We start from the raw sequence: 7,005 nt of genomic DNA on the forward strand, positions 1-7,005 counted from the left end.
CCTTGTCCTTGTTTTCGGCATTCAACTTGCCGACCTGTTTGAACACCCAACAATCTCTGTTAGTGTGATTGGCTGGTTTGTCCGGGGTGCCGTGAATCTGGCACGAGCGGTCGAGTATGTGGTCCAGACTAGACGATCTCGGATTGTTTCTTTTGAACGCCTTTTTCTGCTGACCAGATTTTGAGTTGCTGAATCCGGCATTGACTGTCGTATCTTCGGTGTTGTCACCATTGTTTCGACGCTTATGTCTATTGCGCCGCGGCTTTCCGTTACTGTCGCGGATATCTGGAGTGCCGGAGTTTCCTGGCGTGGTGCTACTACAAGCCAGCCAGTTGTCCTCGCCCGCGCAAAAGCGGGTCATGAGTGTCGTGAGGGCTGCCATGGACTTCGGTTTTTCTTGGCCGAGGTGTCGGGCGAGCCACTCGTCACGGATATTATGCTTAAAGGCTGCAAGGGCCTCAGCATTCGGACAGTGGACAATTTGGTTCTTTTTAGTGAGGAACCGAGTCCATAATTTCCTGGCTGGCTCTCCAGGCTGTTGAGTAATGTGACTTAAGTCATCAGCATCCGGTGGTCGCACATAAGTGCCTTGGAAGTTATCGAGGAAAGCGTCCTCAAGATTTTCCCAACTGTCGATGGAGTTCGCCGGCAGGCTATTAGCCAATGTCTGGCTGGACCCTTGAGTTTAAGGGGAAGGTACTTGATGGCATGTAGGTCATCACCGCGGGCCATGTGAATGTGGAGGAGAAAATCTTCTATCCACACCGCATGGTTTGTTGTGCCATCGTATGACTCGATGTTTACGGGTTTAAACCCTTCTGGGAATTCGTGATCCATTACTTCGTCAGTGAAGCAAAGGGGGTGTGCGGCGCCTCTATGCCGGGCTATGTCGCGACATAGTCCGACTAAGTCTGGTCGGTTATGTTCGGCAAGGCCAGACTTATTATTAGTGTATCCGGCATGACGATCGTCGTCATGTGCTGTGGCGCGCCCCCGTGATCCGTAGATCGATCTTGGTTGTCCTGCATTGTTTACCAATATATCTTGCAGGTCTTGTGTATTGCCCCGGGACATAGTGAACCTGCGTGGGGGTGCGGGGCTGGTATTCGGTCTGATATGCCATTTTGTCCTGGCCACGAGGTGGTCGGTCAGCCTCGTCCAGTCCTGGTAGTGTAGGCTCTACGGCCTGCTCCTCTAGTTGAGGTAGCAACTTGTGCTTTGGGTAACCTTTGGTTGGGCGCTCGAGTCCGTATTCCTCGGCCGCCAGAACCTCTGTCCATCTGTCTGTGAGCAGATCTGGATTAGCTTGGAGCTGCTGCTGCTTCTTTTTCAGGCTTCTCAAAGTGGCTATAAGCCTGCGCTTGAAGTGCTCCTGCTCTATGGGATCCTCAGGTACGGCGAATTCATCACCGCTGAGGCTCACCTCATCTTCGGAGGGAGGCATGTAGTTGTCATCCTCCGTGTATCCGTTCGTTGCCTGTTCCTCTGGGCTGATCAGCCTGTGCTCCTGTTCGGCCTGTTCAAAGGCAGGCTGATCAGGGTTGTATTCATCTTCGGCAGCATCCGGATTGTTTTCATCTCCTATGCCAATATTGCTGTGGCGGGGCTTAGAGCGGCGCCGATGACGCCCGTGCCTTGATTTCCTCCCTGAGGGGTTATCTTCTGTAGCCTCATCGCCTTTGTTCTCTTTGGGGGTGTCCACCTTATATATATATCATATGAAGAGGTGGCTGTCCAACACCCTATGGGCGGTGGTTCTTGTTCTTCTCCAGCATCGTTGTCTATACCGTCGATGTCTTCGGAGTCAAAGTTAAGCGCGTCGGTCAAATCATCGACAATGGCTATTAAGTGGGTGGTGGGTGGGCAACGAATTTCTTTGTCGCCTTCTTCCCACTCGAGCCGGACATAGTTCGTCCAGGAATCTCCTGATAGAGAGAGAGACCTTAGTGAATTCAGCACGTCTCCGAAGGGCGAGTGCTGAAAGATATCCACGGCAGTGAACTCCATGATCGGAGCCCAATCGGGTTTGATGGGCATGGATGCACGCGGTCCGGGACCTACGACCGAAGACAAGTCCGGGGGTCCAGAGACATAGGTTTCCTTAGGAGCGGAGTCTGTGTTCGGCTCCAACGCTGATGAGTGTGCGGTCTCTGGAGCGGGGTCCATCCACCCGTCCTCGGAAGGCACGATCTGCTCTGGATCGAAGCCCGGAGCAATAGCAGGCACGATATTCTGAATACTGTCCGACGAATGATCTAAGTCATGCACGTCGTGATCGTTCGACGCTCCTGACATGGGCCTGAATCCATCGAAGATCAAGTCTCCACGGATGTCGGTGGTGTAGTTTAGGTTTCCAAACCTGACCTGATGGCCAGGGGCCTAGCTGTCGATCTGCTCCAGACGGCCAAGCAAGTTGGCCCGCAGTGCGAAGCCGCCGAACATGAAGATCTGTCTGGGGAGAAAAGTCTCACCCTGGACGGCATTGTTGAAGGTTGGAGAAGCCATCGAGCCTTACAGTGACGACACAGAGGAACTCTCACTGAAAGCACCAATGTCGGTGTAAAAACCGGCGGATCTCGGGTAGGGGGTCCCGAACTGTGCGTCTAAGGCTAATGGTAACATGAGACTGGGGACACGATGTTTACCTAGGTTCGGGCCCTCTCGATGGAGGTAATACCCTACTTCCTGCTTGATTGATCTTGATGATATGAGTATTACAAGAGTTGATCTACCACGAGATTGTTGAGGCCAAACCCTAGGAGCTAGCCTATGATTATGACTGTGTTGTCCTACGGACTAAAACCCTCTGGTTTATATAGGCACCGGAGGGGGCTAGGGTTACACAAAGTTGGTTATAGAGAAGGAGATCTATTATCCGGATCGCCAAGCTTGCCTTCCACGCAAAGGAGAGTCCCATCCGGACACGGGACGAAGTCTTCAATCTTGTATCTTCATAGTCCAATAGTCCGGCCAAAGCATATAGTCCGGCTGTCCGGATACCCCCTTATCCAGGACTCCCTCAAACACTCATGGAAGAAACTTGGTTCAAGGGATTTGGATGCACAAGCAGTATTCCCGCTTAGTACATATATTTAGGCTAGCAAAGGGGGAAAGGCAAGCTCAACATGTTTGAATGATCCATGACAATATACTTTAACTAAGATGTGAGAAAACATAACCCATTACGTTGTCTTCCCTGTCCAACATCAACTCTTCCACATGTCATACTTAATGAGTGCTCACAATTATAAAAGATGTCCATGATAGTATATTTATATGTTAAATCTTTCTTCCTTTAATATTCTTTCATGAATTGTTCAAATGACCAATACAATGCTTGCTAACCTTCAATAAATTTACAACCTCTACTTCTTATATGTGAAGTCATTACTCCCCATGGCATAATCAAATGAAGCATATATAATTTCAGATTTATGACATTCAACTCATTCAACCATTTACTCATAGGATATAAGTGAAGCACAAGAGTAAATGACAAACTACTCCAAAAAGATATAAGTGAAGATCAATGAGTAGTTAAATAATTATGTAACTATGTGAAGACTCTCTCTCATTAAAGAATTTCAGATCTTGGTATTTTATTCAAACAGAAAGCAAAACAAAATAAAATGGCATTGCAAGGATAGCACACATCATGTGAAGAAGCAAAAACTTAGGTTCAACCGATACTAACCGTTAATTGTTGAAGAAGAAAGGTGGGATGCCTACCGGGGCATCCCCAAGCTTAGATGCTTGAGACTTCTTGAAATATTATCTTGGGGTGCCTTGGGCATCCCCAAGCTTGAGCTTTTGTGTCTCCTTAATTCCTTTTATATCTCGGTTTCCGAAATCTCGAAAGCTTCATTCACACCAAACTCAACAAGAATTCGTGAGATAAGTTAGTATAAAACAATGCAAAAACCTTATCATTTTCTACTGTAACAAATCACTACATTTATTATTCAACATTGCATACTAAATGTCTCTGCATATTTAATATTCCTATCCTCAAATAGAATCATTAAACAAGCAAGCATATGCAAACAATGCAAACATAACAGCAATCTGCCAAAACAGTATAGTCTGTAAAGAATGCAAGATTCATCATACTTCCCTAACTCCCAAAATTATAAGAAAAATACTACGCTGTAGAAGATTTATCATAGCTCAATATGCAAAAAGATTCAACATTATATAGCTCTCTGACATTTCTAGGGAATTTTTGCAACAGCGGTAAACTTTCTGTTTTGAAACAGCAACATGTATACTTGCAAAATAAGCATGGTAAAGGCTATCCTTGACATTTTTATTGAAAATAAAGATGCAAAACATTGTTCTAAATAACAGAAAGCAAATACTAACACAAAAATATGACGCTCCAAGCAAAACACTTATCATGTGGTAAATAAAAATATAGCTCCCAGTAAAGTTACCGATGAACGAAGACGAAAGAGGGGATGCCTTCCGGTGCATCCCCAAGCTTAGGCTCTTGGTTGTCCTTGAATATTACCTTCGGGTGCCTTGGGCATCCCCAAGATTAGGCTCTAGCCACTCCTCATTCCATAGTCCATCGAATCTTTACCCAAAACTTGAAAACTTCATAACACGAAACTCAAAACAAAACTCGTAAGCTCCGTTAGTATAAGAAAACAAACCACCACTTTAAGGTACTGTAATGAACTCATTCTTAATTTATATTTGTGTAATATCTACTGTATTACAACTTCTCTATGGTTCATACCCTCTGATACTACTCATAGATTCATCAAAATAAGCAAACAACACAATGAAAACAGAATCTGTCAAAAACAGAACAGTCTGTAGTTATCTGTATCAAACGTATACTTCTGAAACTCCAAAAATTCTGAAATAATTTCTTGACCTGAGGCATTTTCCTAATAATCATCTGCAAAAAGAATCAACCTAAAATTACTCTCCAGTAAAAAATGGCAGCTAATCTCGTGAGCACAAAGTTTCTGTTTTTTTACAGCAAGATCATATAGACTTCACCCAAGTCTTCCCAAAGGCTCTACTTGGCACAAACACTAATTAAAACATAAAACCACGTATAACCAGAGGCTAGATGAATTATTTATTACTAAATAGTAACAAAAAGCAAAGAAACAGAAATAAAATTGGGTTGCCTCCCAACAAGCGCTATCGTTTAACGCCCGCATGATGATTTCAATGATGCTCACATAAAAGATAAGAATTGAAACATAAAGAGAGCATCATGAAGAATATGACTAGCACATTTAAGCCTAACCCACTTCCTATGCATAGGGATTTTGTGAGCAAACAACTTATGGGAACAATAATCAACTATCATAGGAAGGCAAAACAAGCATAACTTCGAAGCTTTAGGCACATAGAGAGGAAACTTGATATTATTGCAATTCCTACAAGCATATGTTCGTCCCTCATAATAAATTTCAATAGCATCATGAATGAATTCCACAATATAACCAGCACCTAAAGCATTCTTTTCATGATCTACTTGCATAGAATTTTTGCTACTCTCCACATAAGCAAAATTCTTCTCATGAATAGTAGTGGGAGCAAACTCAACAAAATAATTATCATGTGAGGCATAATCCAATTGAAAACTAAAATCATGATGACGAGTTTCATGGTTATCATTATTCTTAATAGCATACAAGTCATCACAATAATCATCATAGATAGCAACTTTGTTCTGATAATTAATTGGAACCTCTTCCGAAATAGTGGATTCATCACTAAATAAAGCCATGACCTCTCCAAATCCACTTTCATAATTATCACAATAATATTCAACATCCTCCAAAATAGTGGGATCATTACTTCCTAAAGTTGACACTCTTCCAAACCCACTTTCATCAATATAATCATCATAAATAGGAGGCATGCTTTCATCATAATAAATTTGCTCATCAAAACTTGGGGGACAAAAAATATCATCTTCATCAAACATAGCATCCCCAGGCTTGTGGCTTTGCATATCATTAGCATCATGGGTATTCAAAGAATTCATACTAACAACATTGCAATCATGCTCGTCATTCAAAGATTTAGTGCCAAACATTTTATAGATTTCTTCTTCTAGCACTTGAGCACAATTTTCCTTACCATCATTCTCACGAAAGATATTAAAAAGATGAAGCGTATGAGACAATATCAATTCCTTTTTTTTGTAGTTTTATTTTATAGACTAAAATAGTGATAAAACAAGAAACAAAAAGATTCGATTGCAAGATCTAAAGATATACCTTCAAGCACTCACCTCCCCGACAACGGTGCCAGAAAAGAGCTTGATGTCTACTACACAACCTTCTTCTTGTAGACGTTGTTGGGCCTCCAAGTGCAGAGGTTTGTAGGACAGTAGCAAATTTCCCTCAAGTGGATGACCTAAGGTTTATCAATCCGTGGGAGGCATAGGATGAAGATGGTCTCTCTCAAACACCCCTGCAACCAAATAACAAAGAGTCTCTTGTGTCCCCAACACACCCAATACAATGGTAAATTGTATAGGTGCACTAGTTCGGCGAAGAGATGGTGATACAAGTGCAATATGGATGGTAGATAAAGGTATTTGTAATCTGAAATTATAAAAACAGCAATGTAGAAAGTGGTAAGTGAGCGTAAAGGGTATTGCAATTGTAGGAAACAAGGCCTAAGGTTCATACTTTCACTAGTGCAAGTTCTCTCAACAATAATAACATAATTGGATCACATAACAATCCCTCAACATGCAACAAAGAGTCACTCCAAAGCAACTAATAGCGGAGAACAAACAAAGAGATTATGGTAGGGTACGAAACCACCTCAAAGTTATCCTTTTTGATCTATCTATTCAAGATCCGTAGTAAAATAACATGAAGCTATTCTTTCCATTCAATCTATCATAGAGTTCATACTCGAATAACACCTTAAGACACAAATCAACCAAAACCCTAATGTCGCCTAGATACTCCATTGTCACCTCAAGTATCCGTGGGCATGATTATATGACATGCATCACACAAT

Source organism: Triticum dicoccoides, chromosome 1B (genome assembly GCF_002162155.2).
Source record: "Triticum dicoccoides isolate Atlit2015 ecotype Zavitan chromosome 1B, WEW_v2.0, whole genome shotgun sequence".
Classification (NCBI taxonomy): Eukaryota; Viridiplantae; Streptophyta; class Magnoliopsida; order Poales; family Poaceae; genus Triticum; species Triticum dicoccoides.